Genomic DNA, 13175 nt, shown 5'->3' with positions numbered 1-13175 from the left:
TAAATCTACCTTATGGTGTAATAAAATTCAAACTCAACATTTGTTTTATTCCTCACCATGTTGTATACAAACAAAAAATAGTTTAGACAAAATTTTTTATACAAATAAAATTTTGGCAAAATTATCTATACAAATAAAATTTTGGCAAAATTTTCTATACAAATAAAATTTTTACAAAATTTGCTATACAAAAAAAATTTGACGAAATTTTCTATACAAATAAAATTTTGACAAAATTTGCTATACAAATAAATTTTTGACAACATTTTCTATAGAAATAAAATTTTGACAATATTTTCTATGGAAATAAAATTTTAACAAAATTTTCTATAGAAATAAAATTTTGACAAAGTTTTCTATATAAATAAAATTTTGACAAAATTTGCTATAAAAATAAAATTTTGAAAAAATTTTCTATAGAAATAAAATTTGGATAAAATTTTCTATGGAAATAAAATTTTGACAATATTTTCTATAGAAATAAAATTTTGACAATATTTTCTATGGAAATAAAATTTTAACAAAATTTTCTATATAAATAAAATTTTGACAAAGTTTTCAATATAAATAAAATTTTGATAAAATGTTGTATACTAACAAAAAATAGTTTAGACAAAATTTTTTATACAAATAAAATTTTGGCAAAATTATCTATACAAATAAAATTTTGGCAAAATTTTCTATACAAATAAAATTTTGACAACATTTTCTATACAAAAAAAATTTTGCGAAATTTTCTATACAAATAAAATTTTGACAAAATTTGCTATACAAATAAATTTTTGACAACATTTTCTATAGAAATAAAATTTTGCAAAATTTTCTTTAGAAATAAAATGTTGACAAAATGTTAAAAAATAAAATTTTTTAACATTTAAAATGTTGAAAAAATAAAATTTTGACAAAATTTTCTATAGATAAAAAAATTTTGACAAAATTTTCTATAGAAATAAAATTTTGTCACTTGAGTTTATTTTTTGTATGGGGATGTAAATTTATTCATTGAACTTTCAAGGCGCAACTTCTTAGATAATGCAAAGGATCCTAAAAGGAATAATGTGATCCTTTATCTGATATGGATCCCATAAGGCTTAATCTGCTGCAAAATATTTCATCCAATCAATAAAACCACTAAATATGACACTACAGAAAAATATGATAAATTTCCTTTTCTAAATATTGAACCACAAAAAAATCTAATTTAAAAATGCCCCATTCAATTTTGCATAAATAAAGAGCCAAGAGAATGCAAAACAGGAGGAAAAAATATTTCTTAACGAAAAAAAAATCACCGCCTTCAAAAGCATAAGGAAACTGTATTAGAAACAGAAAACCACAACAAAGAAAAACCAACGGCATTAGAGGCAGAGTAATCGTTGACTTTCCATTCAGCCACCATAGAAACTGCTGCCATAGATCCATTGCAAGTCTATTGCCAGCCATAAACAAATAACTAATGGCAAACTGTCAACAATAGCAAATTGCAAATGAACATTTGTAAATGTCCATAACTTGAAGCGATTGAAATCGGAGAAAACTAAATATGAATGGTCCAAATAGTCCCAGTTGAGGATCTGGATCTCGAGGTGGTTGAGGAGGCCGACTCATAACAGAATAGACCAGTAAGTTAAACGGGCCAAATGGGTGGTTAGATGAATGGCTGGATTGAATATTCATTGGACTCTGGTCTGGAGTATATGCACAGAGATTGATGATTCGATGAATGAATGCTTCCTTTGGTCCAGTCTCTATTTCATGAAATATTATCTTGCATTTTTTCCCATTTTTTACTTGGCATTATGAGCCCAAGATGTTGGCGTTTTTTTCTAGCTCTCATCTCCTTCAGTTAAACAAACAAAATTTTAATAATTTTTTTTGTGCAAAAAAATATTGAAAAACCACCGCAAACTTTAACGCTGTGGAGGAAACAATTTTAACACATTTGTTAAAGTTCCATGAAATATGAGTACACTTCCCCGTTTTATTTTCAATGTGGGCAAAAAATGTGGCCAGAAGTGGTGCTCTTAGAGTCTCAAGGAAAAAGGAAATGAAGAAAAATTTATTGCATTATTACTGAGCTTAGTAGAAATGAAAGACACTTGGGAAATGGAATTTAATAGAAAATATTCTATCTTGGCGATTTAAAAAAAAAGCAAAATTATTAAAGTACATTAATTTGAATTTTCATATTGTTTTATTTATTTTAATTTGTAATTACAATTGCTTAAATGAGATTTGAGGGCGTTCTTGGACTTGCGAAATCTTGATGAACAGGAACAAAATGCAGGCCTTTGTTGGGAGACACATGGTATGAATAGGATTTAAAGATGACATTTGTAGATTATGTCTGGACACGGAAGTTACGGAACACTCGTACCACATTGTCCTTTAGGAGAAACAAAATATTGCGCTCATTTTTCCTTCAGGATCTCATCGATCTGCGGAAGTGTAGTTTAAAGAACATACTCGGCTTCACCAGACCCTCTGGCTGAGTGTTTTAAGCAACGTATATATGGAAGTCCATGAGCGGCTTTAATGGAGACCACCTCAGGAAGAAGAATTGAGAAAATCACCTCGAGGATTCATAATGGACATGATGTCGATTCGATTCAAAAATGGTTGTCATACTATGCAACCTAACTTAACTGCATTTATTGCACGATATTAAAAAATCTTTAGCAACCCTATTACCAACGAGGATATAGCGAGCCACAGAGGTGCAATGCATACATAGGGTCGTGGATTCAACCCTAGTATCGACGGAACACCGAAAAGTTTTTCATCAGTGGATTATACCCTCCCATGCTGGTAAAATTTATAAGGGTTTCAAAGGCTTCTCTAAGTGGTTTCACCGCAATATGGACCGCCGTTCGGACGAGGCTATAAGGAGTAGTTCCCTTGTCATATAATCGGGCAGCACTCAGTCATATGAGAGAAGTTCTAAATTAAATTTAAATTGTAATTTTTACAAACATTAAATTCTTACCCTTTTTCACAAATAATTGCATCTTAGCGAACAAGTTCCCACATTGTTTCGCAAAAGGCCTTCAGTGTTTTCAAGAGCATAATAATTTATTGCCATCAGCTACCAACAAGTTTCCCAAAAATACTTATTGCTACTTCACATTAAAGAAAATTTCCTTTTCGCTATTTAAGCTCACTACAAAACAATTCTTGTCATAGTCCTACTGCTTCTTTGACCATTGACAATTTAGTCGTTTTTCTTTAGTTTGGCCATAGCGAAATTGCATGTACTTGCAACTAAATAAAATTTTGATAAAATGTTGTATACTAACAAAAAATAGTTTAGACAAAATTTTTTATACAAATAAAATTTTGGCAAAATTATCTATACAAATAAAATTTTGGCAAAATTTTCTATACAAATAAAATTTTGACAACATTTTCTATACAAAAAAAATTTTGCGAAATTTTCTATACAAATAAAATTTTGACAAAATTTGCTATACAAATAAATTTTTGACAACATTTTCTATAGAAATAAAATTTTGCAAAATTTTCTTTAGAAATAAAATGTTGACAAAATGTTAAAAAATAAAATTTTTTAACATTTAAAATGTTGAAAAAATAAAATTTTGACAAAATTTTCTATAGATAAAAAAATTTTGACAAAATTTTCTATAGAAATAAAATTTTGTCACTTGAGTTTATTTTTTGTATGGGGATGTAAATTTATTCATTGAACTTTCAAGGCGCAACTTCTTAGATAATGCAAAGGATCCTAAAAGGAATAATGTGATCCTTTATCTGATATGGATCCCATAAGGCTTAATCTGCTGCAAAATATTTCATCCAATCAATAAAACCACTAAATATGACACTACAGAAAAATATGATAAATTTCCTTTTCTAAATATTGAACCACAAAAAAATCTAATTTAAAAATGCCCCATTCAATTTTGCATAAATAAAGAGCCAAGAGAATGCAAAACAGGAGGAAAAAATATTTCTTAACGAAAAAAAAATCACCGCCTTCAAAAGCATAAGGAAACTGTATTAGAAACAGAAAACCACAACAAAGAAAAACCAACGGCATTAGAGGCAGAGTAATCGTTGACTTTCCATTCAGCCACCATAGAAACTGCTGCCATAGATCCATTGCAAGTCTATTGCCAGCCATAAACAAATAACTAATGGCAAACTGTCAACAATAGCAAATTGCAAATGAACATTTGTAAATGTCCATAACTTGAAGCGATTGAAATCGGAGAAAACTAAATATGAATGGTCCAAATAGTCCCAGTTGAGGATCTGGATCTCGAGGTGGTTGAGGAGGCCGACTCATAACAGAATAGACCAGTAAGTTAAACGGGCCAAATGGGTGGTTAGATGAATGGCTGGATTGAATATTCATTGGACTCTGGTCTGGAGTATATGCACAGAGATTGATGATTCGATGAATGAATGCTTCCTTTGGTCCAGTCTCTATTTCATGAAATATTATCTTGCATTTTTTCCCATTTTTTACTTGGCATTATGAGCCCAAGATGTTGGCGTTTTTTTCTAGCTCTCATCTCCTTCAGTTAAACAAACAAAATTTTAATAATTTTTTTTGTGCAAAAAAATATTGAAAAACCACCGCAAACTTTAACGCTGTGGAGGAAACAATTTTAACACATTTGTTAAAGTTCCATGAAATATGAGTACACTTCCCCGTTTTATTTTCAATGTGGGCAAAAAATGTGGCCAGAAGTGGTGCTCTTAGAGTCTCAAGGAAAAAGGAAATGAAGAAAAATTTATTGCATTATTACTGAGCTTAGTAGAAATGAAAGACACTTGGGAAATGGAATTTAATAGAAAATATTCTATCTTGGCGATTTAAAAAAAAAGCAAAATTATTAAAGTACATTAATTTGAATTTTCATATTGTTTTATTTATTTTAATTTGTAATTACAATTGCTTAAATGAGATTTGAGGGCGTTCTTGGACTTGCGAAATCTTGATGAACAGGAACAAAATGCAGGCCTTTGTTGGGAGACACATGGTATGAATAGGATTTAAAGATGACATTTGTAGATTATGTCTGGACACGGAAGTTACGGAACACTCGTACCACATTGTCCTTTAGGAGAAACAAAATATTGCGCTCATTTTTCCTTCAGGATCTCATCGATCTGCGGAAGTGTAGTTTAAAGAACATACTCGGCTTCACCAGACCCTCTGGCTGAGTGTTTTAAGCAACGTATATATGGAAGTCCATGAGCGGCTTTAATGGAGACCACCTCAGGAAGAAGAATTGAGAAAATCACCTCGAGGATTCATAATGGACATGATGTCGATTCGATTCAAAAATGGTTGTCATACTATGCAACCTAACTTAACTGCATTTATTGCACGATATTAAAAAATCTTTAGCAACCCTATTACCAACGAGGATATAGCGAGCCACAGAGGTGCAATGCATACATAGGGTCGTGGATTCAACCCTAGTATCGACGGAACACCGAAAAGTTTTTCATCAGTGGATTATACCCTCCCATGCTGGTAAAATTTATAAGGGTTTCAAAGGCTTCTCTAAGTGGTTTCACCGCAATATGGACCGCCGTTCGGACGAGGCTATAAGGAGTAGTTCCCTTGTCATATAATCGGGCAGCACTCAGTCATATGAGAGAAGTTCTAAATTAAATTTAAATTGTAATTTTTACAAACATTAAATTCTTACCCTTTTTCACAAATAATTGCATCTTAGCGAACAAGTTCCCACATTGTTTCGCAAAAGGCCTTCAGTGTTTTCAAGAGCATAATAATTTATTGCCATCAGCTACCAACAAGTTTCCCAAAAATACTTATTGCTACTTCACATTAAAGAAAATTTCCTTTTCGCTATTTAAGCTCACTACAAAACAATTCTTGTCATAGTCCTACTGCTTCTTTGACCATTGACAATTTAGTCGTTTTTCTTTAGTTTGGCCATAGCGAAATTGCATGTACTTGCAACTGAAATGTTTCTTTCGCGAATTTTTCGCTTAAGGAAATTTAAAGACACATTTCTACTGTTGCAATGTCTCTCTCTCTCTCTTGCTCTTTGCCTATGACTTGTATGCTGGTAGTATTGCCGCCAAAATATCCTACCACCAAAGGAATAAAGTCAAATCATTCGCATTGACAAAAGAAAAAGTGTGAAAACCAAAAGCATTTATCTGACGTGCTATACTGATAGGAGGTGGCATGCAATGTGCGCAGTCACTGCAGTCTCTCAAATGAACTTGGCATCAGGCTAGCCAACAACATTAGCCCGTGACACTTGTGATAAATGTTGCACAAGTTGTGCTTGCGCTCCCTCCCGATAAGCTTATAAAGAAAATGCAACCAACAGTAGCAGCACAGGCAATGGTCATTGCAGGAGGACCCAAGGCAGGCATAATATTTACCGCTTAAAATAATGTTGCCATTGTTGTTGAAGTTTATGTCGTTGCAATGGCTGTTGACTCAAATGCAATGTCGCCGAGAGTGTTGGTCCATAAAAAATCGTACTCATAAATTTTAATGTGCGCAGCAACAGCTACATTAGCAACACTGGTTAACAATGATTTATGGTTTTATAAAGTTATATGCAAAATTAAATTTTAAATTAAAATAAATTTAAATTAAATTAAATTAAATTAAATTAAATTAAATTAAATTAAATTAAATTAAATTAAATTAAATTAAATTAAATTAAATTAAATTAAATTAAATTAAATTAAATTAAATTAAATTAAATTAAATTAAATTAAATTAAATTAAATTAAATTAAATTAAATTAAATTAAATTAAATTAAATTAAATTAAATTAAATTAAATTAAATTAAATTAAATTAAATTAAATTAAATTAAATTAAATTAAATTAAATTAAATTAAATTAAATTAAATTAAATTAAATTAAATTAAATTAAATTAAATTAAATTAAATTAAATTAAATTAAATTAAATTAAATTAAATTAAATTAAATTAAATTAAATTAAATTAAATTAAATTAAATTAAATTAAATTAAATTAAATTAAATTAAATTAAATTAAATTAAATTAAATTAAATTAAATTAAATTAAATTAAATTAAATTAAATTAAATTAAATTAAATTAAATTAAATTAAATTAAATTAAATTAAATTAAATTAAATTAAATTAAATTAAATTAAATTAAATTAAATTAAATTAAATTAAATTAAATTAAATTAAATTAAATTAAATTAAATTAAATTAAATTAAATTAAATTAAATTAAATTAAATTAAATTAAATTAAATTAAATTAAATTAAATTAAATTAAATTAAATTAAATTAAATTAAATTAAATTAAATTAAATTAAATTAAATTAAATTAAATTAAATTAAATTAAATTAAATTAAATTAAATTAAATTAAATTAAATTAAATTAAATTAAATTAAATTAAATTAAATTAAATTAAATTAAATTAAATTAAATTAAATTAAATTAAATTAAATTAAATTAAATTAAATTAAATTAAATTAAATTAAATTAAATTAAATTAAATTAAATTAAATTAAATTAAATTAAATTAAATTAAATTAAATTAAATTAAATTAAATTAAATTAAATTAAATTAAATTAAATTAAATTAAATTAAATTAAATTAAATTAAATTAAATTAAATTAAATTAAATTAAATTAAATTAAATTAAATTAAATTAAATTAAATTAAATTAAATTAAATTAAATTAAATTAAATTAAATTAAATTAAATTAAATTAAATTAAATTAAATTAAATTAAATTAAATTAAATTAAATTAAATTAAATTAAATTAAATTAAATTAAATTAAATTAAATTAAATTAAATTAAATTAAATTAAATTAAATTAAATTAAATTAAATTAAATTAAATTAAATTAAATTAAATTAAATTAAATTAAATTAAATTAAATTAAATTAAATTAAATTAAATTAAATTAAATTAAATTAAATTAAATTAAATTAAATTAAATTAAATTAAATTAAATTAAATTAAATTAAATTAAATTAAATTAAATTAAATTAAATTAAATTAAATTAAATTAAATTAAATTAAATTAAATTAAATTAAATTAAATTAAATTAAATTAAATTAAATTAAATTAAATTAAATTAAATTAAATTAAATTAAATTAAATTAAATTAAATTAAATTAAATTAAATTAAATTAAATTAAATTAAATTAAATTAAATTAAATTAAATTAAATTAAATTAAATTAAATTAAATTAAATTAAATTAAATTAAATTAAATTAAATTAAATTAAATTAAATTAAATTAAATTAAATTAAATTAAATTAAATTAAATTAAATTAAATTAAATTAAATTAAATTAAATTAAATTAAATTAAATTAAATTAAATTAAATTAAATTAAATTAAATTAAATTAAATTAAATTAAATTAAATTAAATTAAATTAAATTAAATTAAATTAAATTAAATTAAATTAAATTAAATTAAATTAAATTAAATTAAATTAAATTAAATTAAATTAAATTAAATTAAATTAAATTAAATTAAATTAAATTAAATTAAATTAAATTAAATTAAATTAAATTAAATTAAATTAAATTAAATTAAATTAAATTAAATTAAATTAAATTAAATTAAATTAAATTAAATTAAATTAAATTAAATTAAATTAAATTAAATTAAATTAAATTAAATTAAATTAAATTCAACTCAATTCAATTCAATTCAATTCAATTCAATTAAATTTATTTTAATTTATATACAACCCCAACAACATCTATTGAAATACGAAGAGATTTTTTTTTCGATTACCCAATATTTGTAGCGTGGTGCCTTCTGCGTCCACAGAGTTTCGAACAATATGCATAATTTTATAGCAAAAAAGCATTTTAAGCATTTCCTTTCTTTTGGCTGCCCCTTAAATGGTGTCTTATCTTGGAAAGATTTGTTTTATTTGGCCCCATCCTATGTTGATGCCATAGAGAAACTATTGCTGATTATAGCATAAAACTTCTAAAACGGTGGCTTTGAAAGCATTTTGCTATAATAATCAGCAAACTTAATGTCCATATCAAGTTTGTACAAAAAAAAAATACAAAAAAACATAAGACCGATTTGCTCTTTGCTTGTGAGGGGGCAACATGATGCCACTTACATGTGCACATCACAATTACTATCAGCGGAAGCATCATCATAATCACCATAATATCACAAAACCATTGGTTTTATGGAATGATGCAGCTCTTAGCCGGCTACCAGGGACCATGGTCGAATGCATGAGAAGAATTATGCTGTCGCTGTCCCTCGTCCATGTCCATGGAGCGGATAAGCGAATAATGGCCCATGCCATTGCTGCATTTTGTGTCATTATTAATGTTAATGTCTTCATTTCAATCCATTTGATTCATTTATTCATTCGTGTATCGTCACCCCTCTTAATCCTGAGAATGGTGATTGTTACGCGATTGCTGGCTGCTTCTGTTGATGATAGCTTCAAGTGAGTTTACAGGCAATTTTCACATTATGCCGACATTAGTCACTGAATCCATTCATTTATTCAATGGCTTGAGCCACAGAGTGTCCCCTCTGTTTAGAGAACAATGTTTATGAGCTTAAATTTGTGCTTATTCACAGCATAGATAGAGTATAGATCACGGCTTTTTGGTGTAAATTATGGTCTCATATAAATCACACTAATCTCGTTTGAGCCTCCAACGAAAATGGAGGCTTGGGTGAAGCCGTAGACAATTTTTCTTTAGCATAAGGATATCAGGGAAAGGTAATTGAGGACAATGAGTTGAATGGTATGTAGAAATATTTTTAGTATGATAAATTTAATATAAATAAAAATTTTATAAAAATAAAAATGAATTAAAAACAAGTAAGGAAAGTCTATAGTCGGGCGGGGCCGACTATATTATACCCTGCACCACTTTGTAGATCTAAATTTTCGATACCATATCACATCCGTCGAATGTGTTGGGTCCTATATATAAAGGTTTGTCCCAAATACATACATTTTAATATCACTCGATTTGGACAGAATTTTATAGACTTTTACAAAATCTATAGGCTCAAAATTTAAGTTGGCTAATGCACTAGGGTGGAACACAATGTTAGTAAAAAAAAATATGGGAAACGTTTAAATCTGAAACAATTTTAAGGAAACTTCGAAAAAGTTTATTTATGATGTATCGCTCGATATATATGTATTAAAAGTTTAGGAAAATTAGCGTCATTTTTACAACTTTTCGACTAAGCAGTGGCGATTTTACAAGGAAAATGTTGGTATTTTGACCATTTTTGGCGAAATCAGAAAAACATATATATGGGAGCTATATATAAATCTGAACCGATTTCAACCAAATTTGGCACGCATAGCAACAATGCTAATTCTACTCCTTGTGCAAAATTTCAACTAAATCGGAGTTAAAAATTGGCCTTTGTGGTCATATGAGTGTAAATCGGGCGAAAGCTATATATGGGAGCTATATATAAATCTGAACCGATTTCAACCAAATTTGGCACGCATAGCAACAATGCTAATTCTACTCCTTGTGCAAAATTTCAACTAAATCGGAGTTAAAAATTGGCCTCTGTGGTCATATGAGTGTAAATCGGGCGAAAGCTACATATGGGAGATATATCTAAATCTGAACCGATGTCAACAAAATTTGGCACGCATAGCTACAATGCTAATTCTACTCCCTTTGCAAAATTTCAACTAAATCGGAGCAAAAAATTGGCCTCTGTGGTCATATGAGTGTAAATCGGCCGAAAGCCATATATTGGAGCTATATCTAAATCTGAACCGATTTCAACCAAATTTGGCACGCATAGCTATAATGCTAATTCTACTCCCTGTGCAAAATTTTAACCAAATTGGGGTAAAACTCTGGCTTCTGGGACTGTATTAGTCCATATCGGGCGAAATATATATATGGGAGCTATATCTAAATATGAACCGATTTCTTCCAAAATCAATAGGGATCTATTCTGAGCCAAAACACATACTTGTGCCAAATTTGAAGTCGATTGGACTAAAACTGCGACCTAGACTTTGATTACAAAAATGTGTTTACGGACAGACGGACATCGCTATATCGACTCAAGAGCCCACCCTGAGCATTTTTGTCAAAGACAACATGTGTCTATCTCGTCTCCTTCTGGGTGTTGCAAACATATGCACTAACTTATAATACCCTGTTCCACAGCGTGGAGCAGGGTATAACAAGTATATACAGCACTAAGTTCGGCCGGGGCGAATCTTAAACACCCACCACCATGAACCAAATATTAGGGTTTCCTTTGAAATTTCAGGAGGGCTTGAGGACACTTCCCGAAGATAAATTTAAAGATTTCACCTATGAGGACTATATCAGATTCTGGATTTATAAGAACCATTTTTGTTTGAGTTTTAGAGGAATCATTAACATCTCTTGTAAGTGTGCAAGAAAATTATAAAATAACGTCTTGATTTGAAATCTTAAATCTGTAGAAGTAAAATCTGGAAATTTTACGTTGAGTGTCAAGCAATTTTCATGATCAGTGCGCCTTCTACACCCTCAAGAAGTGAAGTCGATCTATATGGAGGCATTACCAAATGGACCGATAAAAACTTAATCCGATACACGTTTTTGTGAGCCTAAAATACCAGAATATTTACAATTTCTGTCAAATCAGATAAAAACTACGGTTTCTAGAAACCCAAGAAGTTAAATCGGATACTCACCAATTTCGGCACACCTCTTTATGACCCGAAAATACCTGTAGATTTCCAATTTCAGGTAAATTGAATAAAAACTGTGGTTTCTATAAGCCCAAGAATAAAATAGGGAGATCGGTCTATATGGGGGCTATACCAAAACATGGACCGATACTCACCATTTTTGGCACACCTCTTTATGATCACAAAATACCTCTAGATTTCAAATTGCAGGCAAATTGGATAAAAACTACGATTTCTATAAGCCCAAGACCCCAAATCGGGAGGTCGGTTTATATGGGGACCATACCAAAACATGGTATACTGGATGGACGATACCGATACTCACAATTTTTGGCACACGTATTTGTGGTCCTACAATACCTCTAGATTTCCAATTTCAGGTAAATTGAATAAAAACTGCGGTTTCTATAAGCCCATGAGGTAAAATCGGGAGATCGGTCTATATGGGGGCTATACCAAAATATGGACCGATACTCACCATTTTTGGCACACCTCTTTATGGTCATAAAATACCTCTAGATTTAAAATTTCAGGCAAATTGGATAAAAACTACGATTTCTATAAGCCCAAGACCCCAAATCGGGAGGTCGGTTTATATGGGGACTATATCAAAACCTGGACCGATATAGCCCATCTCGAACTTGACCTGCCTGCAGACAATAGGTTAGGTTAGGTTAGGTTATGTGGCAGCTCGATGTATCAGGCTCACTTAGACTATTCAGTCCATTGTGATACCACAGTGGTGAACTTCTCTCTTATCACTGAGTGCTGCCCGATTCCATGTTAAGCTCAATGACAAGGGACCTCCTTTTTATAGCCGAGTCCGAACGGCGTTCCACATTCCAGTGAAACCACTTAGAGAAGCTTTGAAACCCTCAGAAATGCCACCAGCATTACTGAGGTGGGATAATCCACCGCTGAAAAACTTTTTGGTGTTCGGTCGTAGCAGGAATCGAACCCACGACCTTGTGTATGCAAGGCGGGCATGCTAACCATTGCACCACGGTGGCTCCCTGCCTGCAGACAATAGACGAGTTTGTGCAAAATGTCAGCACGATTGCTTCATTATTGAAGGCTGTAGCGTGATTACAACAGACAGACAGACGGACAGACGTTATATCGTCTTAGAATTTCTCCCTGATCAAGAATATATATACTTTATAGTCGAAAATCAATATTTCGATGTGTTACAAACGGAATGATAAAATTATTATACCCCCGTCACCATTCTATGGTGGTGGGTATAAAAAAAAATTTCTAATATTAAAATTAAATTTAAAATTCAAATTTAAATTAATATTAATATTAAAATTGAAGTTACAAAAAAAAATTAATTTAATTGTCTGTTTTTCTGATAGCAGCTTTTTCCCCATACTTACTTTACCTCTCGCTTTCTTCCTAGTAAGACCTAATCAATGGCTAACATCATTTACAGACAAACTGACGCTATTTAGCCTTAAAACAAGTACAATGAATCCATAGATTGATAATGTTTT

General features: G+C 28.5%; 1 protein-coding gene across 1 annotated transcript in view; it reads left to right on the top strand.

Annotated features, from left to right (window-relative positions):
* Positions 1 to 13175, top strand: part of NetB (Netrin-B) — a 517230-nt gene that overhangs the window by 276488 nt on the left and 227567 nt on the right.

Source organism: Haematobia irritans, chromosome 3 (assembly GCF_050003625.1).
Source record: "Haematobia irritans isolate KBUSLIRL chromosome 3, ASM5000362v1, whole genome shotgun sequence".
Lineage (NCBI taxonomy): Eukaryota > Metazoa > Arthropoda > Insecta > Diptera > Muscidae > Haematobia > Haematobia irritans.
The sequence above is the reverse complement of the archived record's forward strand: the minus strand, read 5'-3'. Positions and strand labels throughout refer to the sequence as shown.